Below are 23,518 nucleotides of genomic sequence, written 5' to 3' on the forward strand. Positions count from 1 at the left end.
GATAGTTTCTGCCGTTCCTATCTTCGAGACTGTGTGACCTATGAGTCGTGTCTCCGTTCACGATGTTGCTGTCACTACCCAATTCTTGTAACAAGTGCTGAAATGACGCAGAATCGTCTAAGCCTCTGCCTGCTATTGCTATATCTCTGCGCAATTTCACTGGCAACTTCGTTATACAGATCCTAATGAGCTGCCCAGGTTCGAATGTCACATCCATATATCTATTTTGACTCAGCATTTCCTGATAGCACACCACTGAATCTCTTATACCACCTTCGTTATAATTTGGCATCAGCAATATGCTTTGCTTAAGCTGGTCCTGCTTACTTTTCAACCAGAATTCATTTAAAAACTTGTCACAAAATTTCTTGTAGCTACTACAGTCTTTAATAACTTCCTGCACTTTCGCTCTAGCCTCGTCCCTCAAATGGTTACACACAAACTTCATTTTGAGGAGCGGTCCCCACGATGAAGGTAATGAATCTTGAAATTGAGAGAGCCTCAGGCATGGATGTTGGTAGTTATCTGGATCCGGAAAACAAGTGTACGTTTGTACCGACACGAAGTGCCTCCTACATTCTTCTTCCGCATTTATGTTTTCCGACCTTGGACTATACTCAGTTGGGTTTGCCACCTATTTTATCCGACACAACCGTTCTTCTAACTCTCTGAGTTCGTCTTCTTCTTTCTGCCTATTTTAGTTTCTTGAATTTATTTCACTCTCCCTCTGCAGTCTACCTGGTGGTGTTTCACCTTCGTTACTGCACGCTAATTGCACTGTGCTAGTTCTTCCCTATGTTTCCTTGTTATTTCTAATTGTGCCTCTTTAAACTGTGATAGTGATTGTATCTCCTCCTGGTCGGCATAAACCTCTCGCTGCGTACTGTCAGAGCTTGTTTCACCTCTTATACTGCTCTTTTCTACATCTGCGCTAATCGTATTCATTCTGACCACTACCTCCGCAACTTCATCCCTGTGTTTATTTAGCCCCACTTCCAGCTAGGTGACTTGAGCTTCCACGCTGTCTAATTCCCTTTGTTTATCTGCAAGTAAGTCCTCCACTATCTCTTTGATTCGCTCACCCAGTAACACGTCCCTACATTCTGTAATATCACTCTCTATTGCAATTATTCGTACCTCCAAATTATTGGCTTTTTCTTTAATGGCGTCACATACTTGCTTCAACGCACCCAGATTCTTCTCCCCCTCATCTAACCGATTATTAACTGCGGACAGACGCTCATCTATAATTGTGTGTAGCTTCCTCATTGCCTCTTTATTTCCCTTATCCATTGCCGCCAATCTTTCCTTACTATCTTTATCCATATCTTTTCCATATTCTCCTTATTATCTCTATTCATCGCTTCCAATCTTTCCTTATTGTCTCTATCCATCCTCTGTAAAAACTGCAGTAGCACATTGTCATTTGCTACTTTCGGTGCGATCACCTCATTCGCCTTAGAAGCCGTAGCTTCGCTAAGGGTAGCTACACTTTCACTGCATACCTGACCTAGTCCCAGCTCGCCCGCGTCGTCGGGAAAAGCCCCCGATTGTGGACAAAGCCCGCCGCCTAAAGCATCACCTAGCCACGGTCCGCTGACCAATGCAGCTCCTTCCGAGTGTTTGCTGTTCTCGCTCATTAACCTAAGGTCGACACCTACTTCCTCCTGCACTGCTACGTTCACCCCAGAATCACTATTCCCCATGGTGACTACACTTTTCGACTGCGACTTAATTACTATGGACATTACGTGAAAAAAATTTATACAACGATCTTCCAGCCTTGGAGGACGTAGCAAGCAATTACATAAAAAAAAGATCCATACCAATCCAGAAAGAAATTGCAAACAAAAAATTTTACTTCTTAGCGCTATCACAATATACGTAAAAATCTTGACAAATCCCATCAAAACAAATCTTAACAGCAAACCCTAACAGCAGAATCCTGGCAGGGTCGAAATTATGAGAGGCACCCACATGCCTTGCTCATACTGTGGCATCAAGCAGTCAGGCCTGCAAGATGAGTGGTCTGCCAAGCGAGTGGACTCATTCTAATTTATCGAGTAATATGAACTGTAGTACTCACAATTAAGTTACAAGTTATTCTCCTGTTTGAATATTACGCAACGGAAACGAAAGCTGACTATTAGTAATTTACACAACTCTGACTGTTCACTACACACTGGCAATACCACATTTTCTTTCTTATTTAACGGCTTTGATCAACACGTGGTCATCGCACTGAATATGAATGGCGCACACATTATAAATTCTGGATATCATGACAACATGCAGTTCGAAATTCTGGATATCATGACAACATGCAGTTCGAAGGAAAAGGCCACCATCCTTTTTCTTTTCACTATCTTATTTATTCCGATAAATTCTATAACCTAAACACACAAATTCTATAACCTACAACAATAACACATGAGAAATTCCGCCCAGTGGGCATGGCTTTACATTGGTGATTCTCTATCTTATGGTCTCAACGCTACAGTGCACTTTCTGGATAGGATGGCGGATCTTTTGCTCTATCTCACACTTCGACTCTCACACCCATCATCACGAAAATTTCCTCCAGACCGAGCGGTACAAAAAGGAACATGCATAACCCACTGCCTCTGAAACTATCTTGTTACTCTCCCATGCCAACCACACACACTCAAATTTCATGAAATACATCACACTGGCAACATACAATACAAAGAATAATCACAACGTTATAATCACGTCACTTTCAGCTTTCCCACTTCAATTCGTATTCATCCCAGTTTCACACGACACTACCCCACTTCGTAACTTTTCTTTCCTACTATGAACTCTGGAGGATATATGCACGTCTTCCTGTGCAATGCAAGCCAAGTGGCGTTGCTGGACAGACGGCTGACTCACCTTGCTTCACTCTCAGAATATTATGGGTTGAATCAAGCGTCACACGGAAACATAACACGCAAAGTAATATTAATAACATATTCGTCACACACGCGAGTCCTCAACTGATACCATGGACGATTACTTCTCCTTATCCTTTGTCTCATACACAGATTGAGACTCACACCGTACTCACCACGTGGAAGTACTCGTCTCTAATTTCAAGTCCCGCACACGCCATTTCACAAATATTTCCAACTTATAGTACACACGCTAGTAATTCAGCTTAACGTAAGCACTCGGAAGTATTTGAACTTATTGCTACACGTGGTTTCATTGTGACCGTTGGTCACTTCCGAAGATTTCTATGATCCCCTTAATATTACCTGCCTGACATTTAATTCGCCCCACAAAAGTTCCTGAAATAGAGAAATTATTATTTCAGACTACTCTTAAGTATTCACATCCATACCTTGTCTTCACTCTTTTGTCTTTAGGGAGCTCACCTGAGACAGGTCTTACCAACACTGGATCCAGCGGCAGAGTGTTGAAAAATGGCCGTTCTTCAGGTCATCTCGCACCTCTGTCGAAGTGGGGGATCACCTTGCTACCGTATTGGTCAGCCACATTTCAGGTGCGGTTAAAGGCACTGCAGTCTGGAACCTCGAGACCGCTACGGTCGCAGGTTCGAATCCTGCCTCGGGCATGGATGTTTGTGATGTCCTTAGGTTAGTTAGGTTTAACAAGTTCTAGGTTCGAGGGGACTAATGACCTCAGCAGTTGAGTCCCGTAGTGCTCAGAGCCATTTGAACCATTTGAACCACATTTCAGGCACTCAAACCTCAGGTAAATTTCATCTCTTTTTTTCCACCAAAGGTGACCAAAGGATCGTCTCGAAGATGATCATATATTCACATTCACTATCTGCGGTTAGCAGACGACCATACATTCATTCATTTCACAGAACTCACCAAGCTGGATGTAGGGATTTATTTTGTGGGAGTGCACATGTGATCAATTAAATAAATAAATTGTCATTCTTTCCCAGACTGGTATCCGGATTCGCTGTATTAATTGTAATTGAGTTATTATTAGAAAAAATATGTTGTACTGACAAGAACAACGAAGAATGTTGTACCTATTTTCAATATCGGGCAGTACTGTACCCTTTCAACGGGAGGTTGCGTAAGGGCAGGTAGGCATTGAAAGACCCTACATTTGAGTAAGACACAAAAACTACTGACCTTATCCGAACTTAGTTGGAAACTACTGAAAAGAGACAGTATTGTACCAATTTTCACCCTCGCACAGCTGTAGTCTTCAGACTCGTATTCGTATGCTTATTGGTAAGTAAAATACTGATACAGGTGAGTGCACACAGCAATTTAATATCATGTAAATTACAATGTTGTTAACGTTGTTAAGAGTTTTCTGTTATAGTTCTTAAATCTGTTGCACAGTACATATAGTTCTGCAATATTTGAGTGAATGCTACTCACATGTTGCATTTTTCTGTTCTGAAATTTCTTCGAAGCTACGCTAAATCTGTGAACTAAGTGCTAATGCAACGAATTATTATCACTATGTTAAAACAATTTACATTCTTTACTGATATTGTTATTAAAATCCTAGACGTGTGTGGCACGTCAATTGTATAGGTTATAAGAATTAATTTTTTTCTAGGAGGATGGGGGTGGGACGGCAAACGGTAAGAAACTGCCTACATCCTTCCTCTCCCCCCTCCCCCCCCCCCCCACACACATACACACGCCTGAGTACAAAGCGAGAACAACTATAGAATCACGCAGATACTCTCAGTGTGACATTCATTTTTGTGCAGCAGCCGAACTTCAGATTCCAGGGAAACAATTGAGATTTATCGCACATTGTATCTCAAAGATCTGTGAAAAAAGACGACCATATAAGTCCCATATAAGTACAGCAAATGGAAACTTGTGAAAACGCAATGCTGAATGAGGTTTTCATTATGTAACGTTGTCACTTTTATTGTACCAGGCAGCCTTCAACTAATTTGAACATTATGTTCACTTTCCTCCAGTTCTCCAGCAATTCGTTCATCTCTCCATACTCGCTATACGTGTTTGATAGACCATGCTACGTACTCGAAGCCTTGTGGTCCAGCCAAGTAATTTCATTTTTATTTTTCCTTCATCGCTAAATTAACAGGCCCACAAGTACCATCCATGGTCTGTGAGTACTAAAATCCAAGAAGAGCTAGGAGCTATAATGGAACGTAAGGTACAAGAAATTAAAAGATACGACAAGAGATAGAAGTAGACCAACCGTGCACAGGCAGGGTGACGACTCCAGCGAGCGACCAAATGGTGTAAATTGCCCTGAAGATGACCCCATCGCGGGTTGAAACCGGTTGGTAACAAAATAAATAATGCGATTGTGACTGTCATTTTGATTAATTGATTACAACGGAGTACCTCATTTGTAGAACATCCATAGCTAGCCGCTCCTCTCTCTCTCTCTCTCTCTCTCTCTCTCTGTCTATCTATCTATCCCCCTCCCCCCTCTCTGCCACCTTGAGAAATAATAATGACTTGAAACACATATTTTATTTTTTTACTGTTTTCTATCAGGCTATTTGCACTCTAAAACAAAACATCTGATGCGTACAATCGCGGAGGTACGAATTTAACACACGAACTACGAAAAAAAGAAAAAAAATTTTAATGTTAGTGCGAATCAATTTCATACTGTGGAAGAGGTAGGAATAATATGATTCAACGTCCATCGACGACGAGCTCAGTAGAGATGGAACACATGGTCGAATTGTGGAAGAACGAGCAAGGAAATTGGTGGTGTCCTTTCAAAGGAAACTTTGCCTGGAGCTGTTCAGGAAACCTGGGCAGCTGGATGGGGATATGAAGCGCCACCGTCCCGAAAAACTGTCCAGTGTCTTATCACTGTTCTAGCTGACACAGTTAAAATATTTGGGAGACAAGAAGAACCGAGAAGGAGAAACAGAGAAGAAAGGTAATTATAATTATCTCGAACTAAACTTGAATTGTTGTCGGCCTACTGAAGGCGGTATCTGTAGTCTGGATTACGTTAGTTGTTACAGATGTTTGAGCCCCGAAGATGTACGGTTGTTACGTTACCGCGACGAGTACTGTCTGCTGAAAATCACTTGCCGGTCTCTACCTCCTATAACAAGAACGCAATAAATCAGAAATTTACGTGTGGTATAACTTTCGGAGATGCAAGCGAGTCAAATATCTGTTCTTATTTTAGATTTATTTCCAGTAATGGATGAAATTATTCCATACGGAAAACAGCTTCAAACTCATTTCGTACCTCGAAGAATATTCACCCTTTTTGTCAAAAATAGGTAGACGAGTCAAGTTGAGATTCATGTCACAGAGTCAGGTCTACAGTCCCTCTGTAGTGTAAAACAATGCACTTAAAAGAGACAACCATTTCTGTCACATATTTTGATCCTCGCAAACTCACTCATAAAAACCCTTAGGCTACTTCCATTTGGACTAAAACCATGAAATTGGGCAAGAAGCGAGTTTTTTACAATACACCAAAAGGAAAAGGTCCTAAAACTGTAAATTTGTAATTTAGAACTAGAAAAAATATTTTTTTGCAACTTGTCATCCGACTGTCTGTCTGCCTGTCCGTCTGTTAAGGTCCCCTTTTTTTCAGGAACGGGTAGACACATCAAATTGAAATTTACCTGTGTATCACATGCTAAGGCCTATAGTCCCTTGGCGGTATAGTTAGTTTGTAAGTCAGTGCAGTCAATACGAATGGCATTGGGTCACAAATTTTGATACTCACCAACCCACTCATTAAAACCTATGGAAGCTTCCCGTTGATCTAGTATCATGAAATTTGGCAAGAAGCAAGACTTCACAGTACAACAAAAAGCAAAAAATATTGGGAAATAATTGATACAAATTTTGTCATTTTTTTTCTGAAGTCAAACTTGAAATATTGAAACCATCAGTAGCTGTACATTCATACTGACTAGGTCGCAATCGTAAAAGTCAAACATAAGGAAAGTAATGACATAATCGTTCACATGACGCGTTCGGAATTTATCCATTATCAAATATGACATATGATGATACCAGAAATTCCGAAACGCTTCATATGAGGAATAAAGTCATTCCTTGCCTGGTGTCTGACTTTTTCCATTGCAACCCAGTCAGCCTGACTGGAGAAATACTGATTATTATAATTAAGGTCGCCGCCCTGCAGCATCACTTTGTCACTTCTGTAGCACAGATATTAAAAAATTCTCGAAAGCCGGCCGGTGTCGTCGAGCGGTTCTAGGAGCTTCGGTCTGGAACCGCGCTACCGCTACGTCGCAGGTTCGAATCCTGCCACGGGCATGGATGTGTGTGATGTCCTTAAGTTAGTTAGGTTTAAGTAGTTCTAAGTTCTAGGGGACTGATGACCTCAGATGTTAAGTCCCATAGTGCTCAGAGCCATTTGAGCCATTCTCGAAAATCTTGGAATCCCTGGGACCGATATCTTACCAGTATGAATGTGGATAACAGGCAAAAATGGTCGAGATCATCGATTCCCGTAATGGGAGAACTGTCTGTACATACAATTGATTTCGTACAGAACCCTCAGTGCACGAGTCCTGCTGGCACGTGGCCAGTCTGTTTTTTTCCGTTTTGTAAATATTTAATTTGTAATAAGTCTGAAATATAAATATTAATTTTCTGAAATAATCAAGTAAAAATTCTGGGATTTTCATGTGGTATAAGGCACTTCTGTGCTTCTAAGCGTGTCAATAAACAGTTCTTAATTTTTCTTAGGACCAGAGATAGGTTTCCTTATTTTTCTGAAATAGAATTATTCACGTTCGGAAATGTTTCCTACTTGATAACTGGAAGGTACAGCGTTTTGTGCAAAGGAAGTGGCCTCGCGGTGGGACAACTCCAGGGTCCCGTTGGGAGTACTGCACTGCAGTCGTGAGCAGTCCAGTCTGCCTGCTGTCAGGCGCCAACTAGTACTTTCAATCTGTTTCGGTCTGACTGTGGAAACAACAATAACCACAGCAACGGTTCGCGCGCCGCAATCGAACTGCCGCCTTGAGGACATCCAAGCGAGTTCGCTACGCCTTCGGGGAATAAGACAGGACGCTCAAAACGTGGTGACGTGGTGTCGCGCCGCGCCAAGTGAGCTGTCCTCTGCCGCCGCGGGGAGTCCCCGTCCCCCTCCACAGCGGGGTAGGGGCGGGAGTGCAGCCGGAATTGGCTGTCAGCCGCGACACGTGCCGCCCGCTGCTGCTGCCGGCTGTCTGCTGTCTGCGAGGCTCTGTTTTCGCCACCCCGACGGCTCCGCACTGGAAGCACTCGCGGGACGCGCGTCAGCGGGAAACAAAGAACAGATATTTATATGCCCTCAGAATACAGCAGGTAGGACGCATGGGGTGCGGCATACACTACTGGCCATTAAAATTGCTACACCAAGAAGAAATTCAGATGATAAACGGGTATTCATTGCACAAATATATTACACTAGAACTGACATGTGATTACATTTTCACGCAATTTGGGCGCACAGATCTAAAGAAATCAGTACCCAGAACAAACACCTCTGGCCGTAATAACGGCCTTGATACGCCTGGGCAGTGCTTCAAACAGAGCTTGGATGGCGTGTACAGGCCCAGCTGCCCATGCAGCTTCAACACGATACCACAGTTCATCAAGAGTAGTGACTGGCGTATTGTGACGAGCCCGATGCTCGGCGACCATTGACCACACGTTTTCAGTTGGTGAGAGATCTGTAGAAAGCGCTGGCCAGGGCAGCAGTCGAACATTTTCTGTATCCAGAAAGGCCCGTACACGACCTGCAACATGCGGTCGTGCATTATCCTGCTGAAATGTAGAGTTTCACAGGGATCGAATGAACGGTAGAGCCACTGGCCGTAACACATCTGAAATGTAACGTCCATTGTTCAAACTGCCGTCAATGCGAATAAGATGTGACCGAGACGTGGCACCCCATACCATCACACCAGGTGATACGCCAGTATGGCGATGACGAATACACGCTTCCAATGTGCGTCCACCGCGATGTCGCCAAACACGGATGCGACAATCGTGATGCTGTAATCAGAACCTGAATTCATCCGAAAAAATGACGTTTTGCCATTCGTGCACCCAGGTTCGTCGTTGAGTAAACCATCGCAGGCGCTCCTGTCTGTGATGCAGCGTCCAGGGTAACCCCAGCCATGGTCTCCGAGTTGATAGTCCATGCTGCTGAAAACGTCGTCGAACTGTTCGTACAGATTGTTCTTGTCTTGCAAACGTCCCCATCTGTTCACTCAGGGATCGAGACGTGGCTGCACGATCCGTTACAGCCATGCGGATAAGATGCCTGTCGTCTCGACTGCTGGTGATACGAGGCCGTTGGGATCCAGCACGGCGCTCCATATTACCCTCCTCAACCCACCGATTCCATATTCTGCTAACAGTCATTGGATCTCGACCAACGCGAGCAGCAATGTCGCGATACGAGAAACCGCAATCGCGATAGGCTATAATCCGACCTTTATCAAAGTCGGAAACGTGATGGTACGCATTTCTGCTCCTTACACGAGGCATCACAACAACGTTTCACCAGGCAACGCCGGTCAGCTGCTGTTTGTGTATGAGAAATCGATTGGAAACTTTCCTCACGTCGGCACGTTGCAGGCGTCGCCACTGGCGCCAAACCTGTGTGAATGCTCTGAAAAGCTAATCATTTGCATATAACAGCATCTTCTTCCTGTCGGTTAAATTTCGCGTCTGTAGTACGTCGTCTTCGTGGTGTAGCAATTTTAATGGCCAGTAGTGTAGGTGGAAGGGGATGTGGAACACTGTACTGTTCTAGGTGGCATGCTTCTGATTATGTTTTAATGTTTTAATGGCCAGTAGTGTAGGTCGCAGGGGGGTGTGGCACGCTGTACTTTCTAGGTAGCATGTTTCTGATTATGTTGTAAGAGAATTAAGTTCTTCATCATCTTCTAGCATTAAGCTTTTTCTTCTGATTTTCCTGTTACGGTATCCACCTCTTCCTCGGTCTTCCATGACTTCATCTCCCAACTGACTTAAATCTTCTTATCTGGAGAGTAGTCTTTCTCCACTCATTCTTTCGAGATATTCATTCCAGATTCTTCTGTTTTCCTATATTTTGTTGGGGATGTTAAATATGTTCAGCTTTTCGCTTATTTCCAAATTTCTGAATCTGCCGGCCCTTGTTCGTCCTTTTATTGCTCTTAGAAACCTCATTTCCGTTGCCTGTATGCGACTTTCTTGACGTTTACTTGTTACGCACGATTCACATTCGTCAACAAGCATTGCGACTGCCAGTGTCTTATAAAATTTCAGTTTTGTCTCTTTCCTCATAATAATGTTTAGACGTTCGTTGTTCCGCATATATTACCAGATTTTGCTAATTTCTTCTCAGTGTCTGCGTCATACCCATAAGTGAAGTCACAGCCTAAATAATTAAAGTCTGTGACCTGTTCTGTTGTTCTAGTTTTGTTAACATTGTTTGTCCATACGGGATATTTCCCTTTGAAAGCCACGGATTTTTTCTTCTTTTCCGAAATCGTCAAATGACAGTCGTCGCAAACCTTACTCCTAATAAATGTATTCCTCTTTGTAGTTCATCTTCATTATCCGGCAGCAGCGTGGCGTCGTCTGCATATAAAAGACAATTCGAATGGGAGTTACTGTTAATGTTAACTCCTCAATTAAAAATCTCCTTCCATCTAAATAAATGTTAAAAATGTGGATGAAATGCTTGCTGCACCCTTGCCTTACTCGTTTTGTTTGTGACTATAGGCTGTCTTAGAGTGTCTTATATATATCTAAAATTACAGTTGCGTGTTTGTACGGAGTTTTTAAAACGTGCATTAGGTGTCGTGAATCTCCTCTTTTCCTCATAATTCTCCACAGTTTCTCTCTATCACCACAATCGTCTACCGTTCTATCAGTACTTTTCTTAAACCCCTTAACTTTCTCCACAATCATTGGTCACATTCGCAAAAACAGTTTTATACTGCTTCTGTCATATATCTGCCCATTCGTGTCAAGGCTTTCAAACGTGTTTGCGATCTTTTGTTCAATTAATAGTTGATTGTATTCAATATCCTGTATAAGACACTCTAAGGTAGCCTATAGCAGATTTAATATTTTAATGTTTTCTAAGGATTTAATCAGATTGCTTTACTGACGATATTTTCGTAGTTTTATCGATTCCATTATCAAAATATCCGTGGGAGGTGCGGTACCCATACTTCCATGCTTTATTGGGTCACCTCAGGTAATTTATCATCATTGTGTGACCTTGTTTTCATTTAATTTGCGTGATCTTATGGAGAGTTACCTATCACTGTCGATCACTGGGTCTGGATTCTGTAGCATTTCAGGGGCACACGCCCAATTACTCAATCAACAGCTCACACAAGGGTGAAAGCTACACAATGATTGTTTACTCGTAATTGGTGCAGAAAAATACGAAATATATTAGTGTCTTTATTGCAGCTCTTATCTCAAGTAGCAGTCTGTTGGGCTGCACTTATGTACCTAAGGAGGGAGGAAGTGATAGCCTGTACCACAACCAGTACTCAATGCCGTAGACATAGCATTGAGTCCTGAGCATTGAACATTGTGGAACTTCCAGCTCAGCAGCTAAGCAGCAGAAACGCATTTCAAAAACACAGTCGCTTGGGAAACTGAAATTTTCTGTGGTTTGACCCACTACCATATGGCACCAGACATACATTGGTCATTTGCCCCTGTTTGACACAGTCCCGTGTGACACAGAAACGCGATTTTTTCCCGAAGATTGACATCATATAGCAATATTTAAAACCCAAGCCCTGTCAGTCATTATTCCAGACAGCTAAGCAACGTTGCTGCACCTACCCTGTGTCAAACAGTCTTGGGGTCGACACCATAACTATGACGCAGTTGCCATTACCGTCATCAGGCCACGAACCACCAGTTGCAGCCGGAACAAGCTGGGCTCAGCAGTCTACCATCTTCTCCACAAGATCATTCGTCATCGTAGCTACTGCCACCTCCCGGTCTGAGACGTCAGCGGACGACCATCCACTGTGGGACTGCCGTTGCTTGATGCAATACCGCAGACTACTGTCCAGGGTTCATCTTCCTGGATAGCACTTGTTTGAGTCGCATTACCAGGACATCGTCAGCTACGAAATAGAATGTATTTTCTACATTTCCAAGGGCCACCGCCTCCGAGATGAGGGTCGCAATCCTCTCCGCCGACTCATCGCCCAGCTTGCCAGCAAAGCTAACCTCAGGACCCCACCTCCTGGGCACCATGCCACCCCATGCCATACTATGCTTACCTCGCCTGTTACACTGGGAGAAAATATTACGAGACAATGCCAGGACACTCCCTGAGATGAGTGTGCGTCCGTATAATCCAAATCAAATGGAGTAATAAAAAGCATTTAGTTCCACAGTCATGTTTTTTTTCCAGATACTTCCTGCGCCGATACAGTCTCCTTTCACTTCTCTCTCGGCGTCATATAAACCCAGGTTCCCCCAGGTGGGAGCTGAGTGCATCCTGATGCACGCAAGAAGATGGTTCTGACCAACCACTATTGGGCTTTGCACTTTCTCCGCCCACAATTAAGTAATTCAGTTCGGTTTCTGCAGCTCAAAGTTCATTTGCAGACTCTATCATTTTCTTTATTTTAAGGCATTTCTCCAGTTGTTAAACGTGTTTAGTAAAACACTTATTATCAATAAACCTATTTTTTACTTTTCTACTCCTCAGATTTTCTAAATAACACGATTCATAGAAAATTCATTTTCAACTACTAACAAAATAAATTCTCATTGGAACAAATGACATACTTTCATGTGCCATGAAACTATGTGACAAAGGACTTGAAAGAAATTAGCCGCTTTTTGCACTTTGGAAGTTGAGAAAAAGCTTTGAATGGTTCAAATGGCTCTGAGCACTATGGGACTTAACATCTGAGGCCATCACTCCCATAGAACTTAGAACTACTTAAATCTAACTAACCTAAGGACAGCACTCACATCTATGCCCGAGGCAGGATTCGAACCTGCGACGTAGCGGTCGCGTGGTTCCAGACTGAAGCGCCTAGAACCGCACGGCCGCAGAAGCCGGCAAGATCTATGAAAAAATGTTCTTTTTTAACTAAAATAACTTTTGACTAAGTTTTCGATTAACCAAAAATAATACTCTTTGGACAATGACAGTTTAAACTCCGCAAAAGTAAAGTTATTGTTGCTTAAATTAATTTCAAATTATCGAGCAAGAATTGTAATCCCTACAATTTTATCAACTTTACAAATTTTATGGGTTTTCTTCTATAACACGAAACTAATCATCTTACGTCAATCAGGTAACGCCTGTTTACCCTTTGAATATCAAAACTCTACTGAAAAGAAGTTTCGACTAAATTTCTACAACTTTTAAATTTGCATACTAGTCTCTGCATATTTGACACGTTGTATGAGACGAAAATACACTGTGAAACGGTTAAATCTCTTTGCACCTAATAATCTCTTCTGTTTTAAATACACTATGAGCTAATAAACTATGTCCTGAAAGTATCGCGTAATTCATCTGTAAACATGGATCGCGAAATACTTATCGAGAACTCTATCGTTACTACAAGTTGACGTTGGTATCGGTCTCCTCAAGTTGTAAATTAACCCTATTCCCTGGCGCTTTACAGCGCCCTTCATCCTGCTTTGTTACGTTAATAATTTAGTTCATTGAATAGTTCAGAATAGTATAAAAATTTTGTAGCTTTTTTCGTAGCCTAAAATAAAACATTACAATCTTATTTCGTAATAAACATAGTAGTACACAGAAGAAGAGGTTCGGGTTTGAAGTTTCCTCTCAGGTTTTCTAGCAACGACAGGCTTCTTTTCTAATCTTGGAGACGCTCGGCCTACTTCCAATTTTTCTGACATGTAAAACACTGAAAGGCGTCCAGTTTTGAACTTTTTAACAGCGTAGTGGCGTATTTAATAACATTTGAGAAAAAATTTAATTCCAAACTATAGCAGAACCGCTAAAGAATCACCACAGCCATATTTGGCTTCCTTCAACAAAATTCTGGATATTTGTGGTAAGGTCTTAGGGCACCAAACTGCTGAGGTCATCGGTCCCTAAGCTTACACACTGCTTAATCCAACTAAGGACAACACACGCACCCATGCCCGAGGGAGGACTCGAAACTCCCTTCAACAGAGAAAGGGAATATCCACTATTTTGGGCATCATATTTAACCATGAACCATGGACTTTGCCGTTGGTGGGGAGGCTAGCGTGCCTCAGCGATACAGATAGCCGTACCGTAGGTGTAGCCACAATGGAGGGGTATCTGTTGAGAGGCCAGACAAACGTGTGGTTCCTGAAGAGGGGCAGCAGCCTATTCAGTGGTTGCAGGGGCAACAGTCTGGATTATTGACTGATTTGGCCTTGTAACACTAACTAAAACGGCCTTGCTGTGCTGGTACTGCGAACGGCTGAAAGCAAGGGGAAACTACAGCCGTAATTTTTCCCGAGGGCATGCAGCTTTACTGTATGGTTAAATGATGATGGCGTCCTCTTGGGTAAAATATTCCGGAGGTAAAATAGTCCCCCATTCGGATCTCCGGGAAAGGACTACTCAGGAGGACGTCGTTATCAGGAGAAAGAAAACTGGCGTTCTACGGAGCGGAGCGTGGAATGTCAGACCCCTTAATCGAGCAGGTAGGTTAGAAAATTTAAAAAGGGAAATGGATAGGTTAAAGTTAGATATAGTGGGAATTAGTGAAGTTCGGTGGCAGGAGGAACAAGACTTTTGGTCGGGCGAATACAGGGTTATAAATACAAAACTACAAACAGCGTAGTGAACGCATTATTGTGGCCAAGATAGACACGAAACCCACGCCTACTACAATAGTACAAGTTTATATGCCAACTAGCTCTGCAGATGACGAAGAAATTGAAGAAATGTGTAATGAAATAAAAGAAATTATTCAGATAGTGAAGGGAGACGAAATTTTAATAGTCATGGGTGACTGGAATTCGGTAGTAGGAAAAGTGAGAGAAGGAAACGTGGTAGGTGAAGATGGATTGGGGGGAAGAAATGAAAGAGGAAGCCGCCTGGTAGAATTTTGCACAGAGCACAACTTAATCATAGCTAACACTTGGTTCAAGAATCATAAATGAAGGTTTTATACATGGAAGAAGCCTGGAGATAATGACAGGTTTCAGATAGATTATATAATGCTAAGACAGAGATTTAGGAACCAGGTTTTAAATTGTAAGACATTTACAGGGTCAGATGTGGACTCTGACCACAATCTATTGGTTATGAACTGTAGATTAGGACTGAAGAAACTGCAAAAAGGTGTGAATTTAAGCAGATGGGCCCGGGATAAACTGAAAGAACCAGAGGTTGTAGAGAGTTTCAGGAAGAGCATAAGGTAGCAATTGACAGGAATGGGGGAAAGAAATACAGTAGAAGAAGAATGGGTAGCTTTAAGGGATGAAATAGTGAAGGCAGCAGAGGATCAAGTAGGTAAAAATACGAGGGCTAGTGGAAATCTTTGGGTAACAGAAGAGATACTGAATTTAATTGATGAAAGGAGAAAATACAAAAATGCAGTAAGTGAAGCAGGCAAAAAGGAATACAAACGTCTCAAAAATGAGATCGACAGGAAATGCAAAATGGCTAAGCAGGGATGGCTAGAGGACAAATATTAGGAGGTAGAGGCTTATCTCACGAGGGGTAAGATACATACTGCCTACAGGAAAATTAAAGAGACCTTTGGAGAAAAGAGAACCACTTGCATGAATATCAAGAGCTCAGGTGGAAAACCAGTTCTAAGCAAAGAGGGGAAAGCAGAAAGGTGGAAGGAGTAAATAGAGGGTCTATACAAGGGCGATGTACTTGAGGACAATATTATGGAAATGGAAGCGGATATAGATGAAGATGAAATGGGAGATACGATACTGCGTGAAGAGTTTGACAGAGCGCTGAAAGACCTGAGTCGAAACAAGGCTCCGGGAGTAGACAACACTCCATTAGAACTACTGACAGCCTTGGGAGAGCCAGTCCTGACAAAACTCTACCACCTGGTGAGCAAGATATATGTGACAGGTGAAATACCTTTAGACTTCAAGAAGAATATAATAATTCCAATCCCAAAGAAAGCAGGTGTTGATAGATGCGAAAATGACCGAACTATCAGTTTAATAAGTCACGGCTGCAAAATACTAACGCGAATTCCTTACACACGAATGGAAAAACTAGTAGAAGCCGACCTCGGGGGAGATCAGTTTGGATTCCGTAGAAATATTGGAACACGTGAGGCAGTACCGACCCTACGACTTATCTTAAAAGCTAGATTAAGGAAATGCAAACCTACGTTTCTAGCATTTGTAGACTTAGAGAAAGCTTTTGACAATGTTGACTGGAATACTCTCTTTCAAATTCTGAAGGTGGCAGGGGTAAAATACAGGGAGAGAATGGCTATTTACAATTTGTACAGAAACCAGATGGCAGTTATAAGAGTCGAGGAACATGAAAGGGAAGCAGTGGTTGGGAATGGAGTGAGACATGGTTGTAGCCTCTCCCCGATGTTATTCAATCTGTATATTGAGCAAGCAATGAAGGAAACAAAAGAAAAATTTGGACTAGATATTAAAATCCATGGAGAAGAAATAAAAACTTTGAGGTTCCCCGATGACATTGTAATTCTGTCAGAGACAGCAAAGGACTTGGAAGATCAGCTGAACGGAATGGATAGTGTCTTGAAAGGAGGATATAAGATGAACATAAACAAAATCAAAACGAGGATAATGGAATGTAGTCGAATTAAGTCGGGTGACGCTGAGGGACTTAGATTGGGAAATGAGACACTTAAAGTAGTAAGGGAGTTTTGCTATTTGGGGAGCAAAAAACTGATGATGGTCGAAGTAGAGAGGATATAAAATGTAGACTGGCAATGGCAAGGAAAGCGTTTCTGAAGAAGAGAAATTTGTTAACATCGAGTATAGATTTAAGTGTCAGGAAGTCGTTTCTGAAAGTATTTGTATGGAGTGTAGTCATGTATGGAAGTGAAAAATTGACGATAAATAGTTTGGACAAGAAGATAATAGAAGCTTTTGAAATGTGGTGCTACAGAAGAATGCTGAAGATTTGATGGGTAGATCACGTAACTAATGAGGAAGTATTGAACAGGATTGGGGAGAAGAGAAGTTTGTGGCACAACTTGACTAGAAGGAGGGATCGGTTGGTAGGACATGTTCTGAGGCATCAAGGGATCACCAGTTTAGTATTGGAGGGCAGCGTGGAGGGTAAAAATCGTAGAGGGAGACCAAGAGATGAATACACTAAGCAGATTCAGAAGGATGTAGGTGGCAGTAGTTACTGGGAGATGAAGAAGCTTGCACAGGATGGAGTAGCATGGAGAGCTGCATCAAACCAGTCTCAGGACTGAAGACCACAACAACAACATTTAACCATGGTAGTTTCAGCACTCGTCTGCATTTAATTAATTTGTTTGATATCCCTTATTTCGTCAGCAATTCACCAGGAAATAATAACCACGTTATTTTCGCATGCGAGATACGGGGCGCAGGGAAAGAAGCGTTTCTGCATTAGCTGAAGAATGATGTCTGCCAACCGATTTCTTCAAGTCTCATGTATGTACCAACATTGGTAATTTTACATTACTAAGTAAGTTATTTGCAAACCGGATTTTTACGCTATGGATAAACCATTCGGGAGAATGGAAGCTCCAAACTCCATCCGGTCATCTTGATTTTCTTTTGCCATGGTTTCCCTTACAAGCAACTGCCAGAGTGAATACTATTCTACTTTCACGGACGACTGTCTGACATATTCTTGTCAGACTAGTATTTTTGGAATATAAATTCCTGTATATACGATTTTTGAACTTGTAATACCATGATAAGTTCGATATTCTTGTGAAAGTGATCCACGGATGAATGAAACTGCTAATTTGACTATAGCTTTATGCAGATCTGGCTGGTCTGTGATGCGTCGTGGGCAGAGAGAAACGGAGAATATTCTTAATTTGCAACGTTACCATTGTGCCCTGTGTGTCTGTCCCACGTCCACTGTACCAGCCTTCGACTACCATGGTAACTGGCAAAGCCGTAGTAATCACCACAATGGTTCACCGTTTCTGACAGAGACTCTCCCTATATGTATGTATATCATCTGAAAACTATCGCTGTTGTTTCTTGTCGCTACACTTGTGTTTGTTTTACGCCATCCACAATGAACACTGCAACGAGCAAGCACTACAACCATAGCTAAACTGCCATGAAAATCACTGCAAAATGTTCTACTTGCGTCCTGAAGCGCACGCTACAAAAAAAAGCGAGGGCGTGACGATATAGGCTGGAGCGTCATGTGGTATACTCAGAGCGAGTTTAAGGCCAAAGCCGCAACTTAGGGCTCCAGGTTCACAGGCAGGGCTGGTACGTATCACAATCAGTAATGAAGTAGTGATTAGGGCGCCCAAGTGAAACATTTATAGTGGGAACTGGGGCACATTTACGTGGTTTTCCTTTCTAAATTTAACAAAAAAGAATTGGTTAGATTTATCATGCTTAAAAATTGTTTAGTCTCGTAACATGCTTATTAAGGTACAAAATGGCTGACTCTGAGCACTATGGGACTTAACATCTATGGTCATCAGTCCCCTAGAACTTAGAACTACTTAAACCTAACTAACCTAAGGACAGCACACAACACCCAGCCATGACGAGGCAGAGAAAATCCCTGACTGCGCCAGGAATCGAACCCGGGAACCCGGGCGTGGGAAGCGAGAACGCTACCGCACGACCACGAGATGCGGGCTTTAAGGTACAAGTTGGTATATACAGGGTGAGTCACCTAACGTTACCTCTGGATATATTTCGTAAACCACATCAAATACTGTCGAACCGATTCCACAGACCGAACGTGAGGAGAGGGGCTAGTGTAATTGTTTAATACAAACCATACAAAAATGCATAGAAGTATGTCTTTTACAACAAACCCACGTTTTTTTTAAATGGAACCACGTTAGATATGTTAGCACATCTGAACATATAAACAAATACGTAATCAGTGCCGTTTGTTGCATTGTAAAATGTTAATTACATATGAGATATTGTAACCTAAAGTTGACGCTTGAAACCTCCGACGTCCAGTTGCGTGTTGTAACAAACACGGGCCACGGTCGGCGAGCAGCATCTGCAGGGATATGTTTACGATGACGACCGTGTTTACGAGTGTGGCTGTAGTGCACTGTTGTGGTTTGGTCTAGCTGTCGCAGTGTCCGCATGTAGCGCTTGCTGCTATTGTCTCGCACACAGACCAACTGTAGTACACCGTGTTACCAGACGTCTGTGATAGTGTAGTGTTGTAGGAACTGTGACCATGGTGTATTCGAACTCTGAAAAGGCGGAGATGATACTCATCTATGGCGAGTGTAGACGAAATGCAGCTGAAGCCTGCAGGGTGTATGCAGAACGGTACCCGGACAGAGAGCATCCAACGTGCCGCACATTGCAAAACATCTACCGCCAACTGTATGCAACAGGTATGGTCGTAGCACGCAAACGGGTCCGTAACAGGCCCGTCACAGGAGAAGCGGGTGCAGTTGGTGTGTTAGCTGCTGTTGCCATGAACCCACACATGACTACACGGGACATTGCGAGAGCCGGTGGACTGGGTCAAAGTAGTGTCATGCGCATACTGCATCGTCAGCGCTTTCACCCGTTTGTGTCGCTACATCAGCAATTACATGGTGATGACTTTAATCATCTACTGCAATTCTGTCAATGGGCATTAACAGAGAATGCGTTGCAGTTCTACCTGTTTACCGATGAAGCGGGTTTCACAAGCCACGGGGCAGTGAATCTACGGAACATGCATTACTGGTCCGTGGACAATCCTCGCTGGCTCGGACAGGTAGAGCGACAGCGACCATGGACTGTAAATGTATGGTGCAGAATCATTGGCGACCACCTCATTGGTCCTCACTTCATTGCAGGGGCCCAAACAGCTGAAACATACATCGCGTTTCTACAGAATGATCTGCCAACGTTGCTCGAAAATGTCCCACTGGAAACGCGTCGACGTCTGTGGTATCAGCATGATGGTGCACCTGCACATTCCCCAATTGACACTAGGCTGACCCTTGACAGGATGTTCGACGGGCGTTTCATAGGACGTGGAGGACGCATAAATTGGCCAGCCCGTTCTCCTGATCTTACACCTCTGGACTTCTTTCTGTGGGGTACGTTAAAGGAGAATGTGTACCGTTATGTGTCTACAACCCCAGAGGATATGAAACAACGTATTTCGTCTTAGCTTCCCTCCACTTCCTATTTATTTCATTCCTCAGCTACTTGTATTTCTGTGTTCCTGAGTTTCCCGAACCATGTTTGTACTTCCTCCTTTCATGGATCAAATGTAGTATCTCTTCTATTACCCATGGTTTCATCGCTGTTACCTTCTTTGCACCTACGTTTTTCTTTCCGACTTCCGTGATTGCCCTTTTTAGAGATGTCCATTCTTCTTCAACTGTACTGCCTACTGAGCTATTCCTTATTGCTGTATCGATAGTTTTAGAGAACTTCAAGCTTATGTCATCATTCCTTAGTACTTCCGTGTCCCGGGTCTTTGCGTATCGATTCTTCCTGACTAATGTTTTAAACTTCAGCCTACTCTTCATCACTACTGTATTATGATCTGCTGGGTACGCCGTACAAACCAGTATATGATTTCGCAATCTCTGTCTGACCATGATGTAATCTAATTTAAATCTTCCCGTATCACCTGGCCTTTTCCAAGTATAACTCCTCCTCTTGTGATTCCTGAACAGAGAGAGTATTAGCTATTACTAGCTGAAACTTGTTACAGAACTCAATTAGTCTTTCTGCTCTCTCATTCCTTGACCCAAGCCCGTCTCCTCTAACCTTTTCTTCTACTCCTTCCTCTACAACTGCATTCCAGTTGATATTAATAGATAAATGTATAACTTTGCCATAAACGAAGATGCACGATCTTACGCGAACTATACCGATTATCTATTCAAGTTACAGGATGCGTTTCGATTTAGTCATGTGCTAGACCATGCTCTCGTACCATTAATAGTTAGCTTATAAACAGTGCTAGGAATTTCATTTCACGGTGTTTCTTAATGAATGCACCATAATGGCATCCAGTGAAAAAATTATTTGCCCACAAACATATTTCTTCTCGCTTCATTACGTAAAACAGCGATACTGCACTTTCAGAGTCCGAGGGCGCTACTACGGCTACGAGAGCATCTCCACATAACAAGTCCTACGTTGTGGCTCACTAAGTTCAGTTCAAGGACGGACTGGCTTAATTATCACAAAACTCGAATGGGAAAGCGTGGCCAGTTGTGCTGTACGCCCCCTTACACCACATATTGAGAGGTGGCATGAACCTCCTCTCGTATTTCTATCTTACTGAGAGTAATTCGATTTTCCTCTCTAATTGCATGTCGAGAAAAGCAGATATTCCTTCACACACGGACTTCCCACACAGCGTCTCTGGTCACCCAGGTGGTCCAGTGACAGGCGGGTTCTGCTTATCTTGAAAGTGTTGAGCCGACGGGTGTGAGGGAGTCGAGTGGATGCTTTCCAGACGCCGACATTGTCATGAGAGCGGGGGCGACGCGCCCACAGGGGCCTGAGGGAGCGGCTGGGGTAGAGATTCCGTTACTTCGCAGAAACTTAGTGAAAACACTTTCTGGCGAGCTACCAGCGAGGCGTGGGAATGACTTCTGTTCCCAGGCACTCTTGGCGGGCAAATTCCCGCGTGTTCTGCAAAATCATAACTGTGATTGGCTTGCTCACCGTGACGTAGCAAAATCGGCGCAGAAATTGCCGCCAAATGTTTCCATTGGTGGAATAGTAGTGTGTCGGCAATAGAGTGGAATTTTCCGCCGGTTTTCGAGTTGCTGATTGGCACAGTTTAACCACGGCCACTGTCGTGGGGGCTGCATTGCTCTGTGTTCGGCTTGTACGGGTGCTCTTGAGAGGGTCGGCTGTAGCCTTTTGGTCGGAGTAGGTTACAAGACTGAGCTCTCGCTGCTCTGGACAGCCTGCATTCCATTAGCTGTCTAATATACTTTCATTTAATTGTAGCTGTTTGACGAAGTTGCTGAAGTTTCGACTTCAACGTAACTTTCCGAGTACAGTTGACAATTGAGCGTTCTGCTTACAAGTACCCTATGTTGTCCGTCTTAAGCAGTTTTGGGTAAAGTTGACTGTATCTGAGTTACTGTGTGCCTGTACCGTCAGTGATTGTTTGGCGAGCCTTCTTCGTCTCCCTCAGAGGCGCATTAGCATTGATAGGAAGTCTTTAGTCTGGAACAACCAGACCAGGAGAATTTGTTTCGGGCTATACTCGCGACATTATCATCACCTCGACTGGACGTTGGAGCAACGAGCCATCGCTTCCAGTACGCCAGAACATGTCCTTGCAGTTAAGAAGACAGCTTGGTAATGTATATCCACAGCACCGGAGATTAGGGAATTTTGCTCTGTGATAATCAGAGCTCAGCAGAGCGCGCCTGTTCCCATCTTTTCTTACGTGGTTCTGTCTTGGGTGTTCATTGTCTGTGTTCTCACTACTGTAACAGCAATTAATGTTGGGTTGGCTGGGTGTTTCTCTTAAGATTTGAGTTGCAAGGAATTGGCTCCACATACCACTTGGTCATAAACGTCACAAGCTAGTTTAAAGACAACTTCACCTTCACAGCATTTATTCGTGTATCCAATTTGACGTATTGTAAATGTTTCATGTGTTGTGTTTATTATTTTGAGTTTAGTCATAATAAATCAAATTGTTGTTTTGGACAGAACTTTCGTTCTGTAGATCGGTGGAGCAACCCTTTCATTTCTCACTGCGTTAATGAAACTTATTTATCAAATTAATTTCTATCAAATTAAACTATTGCAGGTGCTGAACTCTTTTCTACTCCACTTGCAGGGTCGATTACAATCATTCGCGTTTCTTCTTAATCCATATGCAACAGCAAAAGTCGGAGTTAGAAAAGGGGGGTCTTAGAGCATCATTTCCATATGAAGATTCTAGAAGAATTTACTGTTAAATGCACTGCTAGCCCCGGCACCTCGCAATATAACAATTACGAAGAACTCCTACGCCCCCTTGTACCACCATCTATGGACTCACCAGCTAAACTGACACATTTCTGGAGGCTTAGTACGAGTCGGGGATTCTTGCATGATATAATTGAAAATAAAATCTCTCTCTCTCCCCAAAACGTCGCCACAATCTCAGAATGAATTTGTATGACATCTGATAATCTTTTACCGTCGCGTCATTTTCAAAACTGTGTCTATCGACTTTTTATGACAGTACGTTTGCAATAAAGCGTAACCGGAATTAACACGTGTTCTATGCGTAGGTGTGATGGAATAAAGAGCTTCCGCCTGCGGCTCCATCACGGTAGCGTATTATTCACTGCTCGGCTACGAGCACGGCGTCCAATCTGCGGTGGGAACGAGCGTCGGAAATCCAGCCGGGAGCCGGCAGCTGGCTACACGTGTCGCGGCAGTCCAGGGAAGGGGACGGC

Source organism: Schistocerca piceifrons, chromosome 2, assembly GCF_021461385.2.
Source record: "Schistocerca piceifrons isolate TAMUIC-IGC-003096 chromosome 2, iqSchPice1.1, whole genome shotgun sequence".
In the NCBI taxonomy this organism is placed as follows: domain Eukaryota; kingdom Metazoa; phylum Arthropoda; class Insecta; order Orthoptera; family Acrididae; genus Schistocerca; species Schistocerca piceifrons.